The sequence below is a fragment of the Merops nubicus genome, unplaced genomic scaffold (genome assembly GCF_000691845.1).
Source record: "Merops nubicus isolate BGI_N331 unplaced genomic scaffold, ASM69184v1 scaffold24858, whole genome shotgun sequence".
NCBI classification, from domain to species: Eukaryota; Metazoa; Chordata; class Aves; order Coraciiformes; family Meropidae; genus Merops; species Merops nubicus.
In genome coordinates, this window is record NW_008624014.1 from 1 (window position 1) to 398 (window position 398).

A 398-nucleotide genomic window follows, 5' to 3' on the forward strand; every position below is an offset into this window, starting at 1 on the left:
GCCTGGTCCCCGTTTGCTCCTCTTTGGAGCCCTTTTGTCAGGTGCTTCGAAGCAAATCCACCGCTCAGCCTCACAGTATTGAGTAGTCCACACCCAAATTCTGAGGGAAAGCCCCGTGCCCCATCCTGCTTTCGGGCTCCCTCACGCCTCCTGAGACCCGTGTTCAGTGGGCTACGGACAAAGGGACGGGGAAGGCTTTTTGGGTGCCTGTGGAACGGCGCCGGAGCCCGTGGCACGGCAGCTGCTGAGAGCCGGGGCAACTCTCCCAGCTCGCCTATCGGATCTATCACCAGCGCATTGCAAGGGCCGGTTCCGCAAGCACCTGTGGAGCTGCTGCAGGGCGGCCCCAGGGCACGTCTGCCTGACCGTGGTAGTGACAGCGAGCGGCGGGCGGGGGC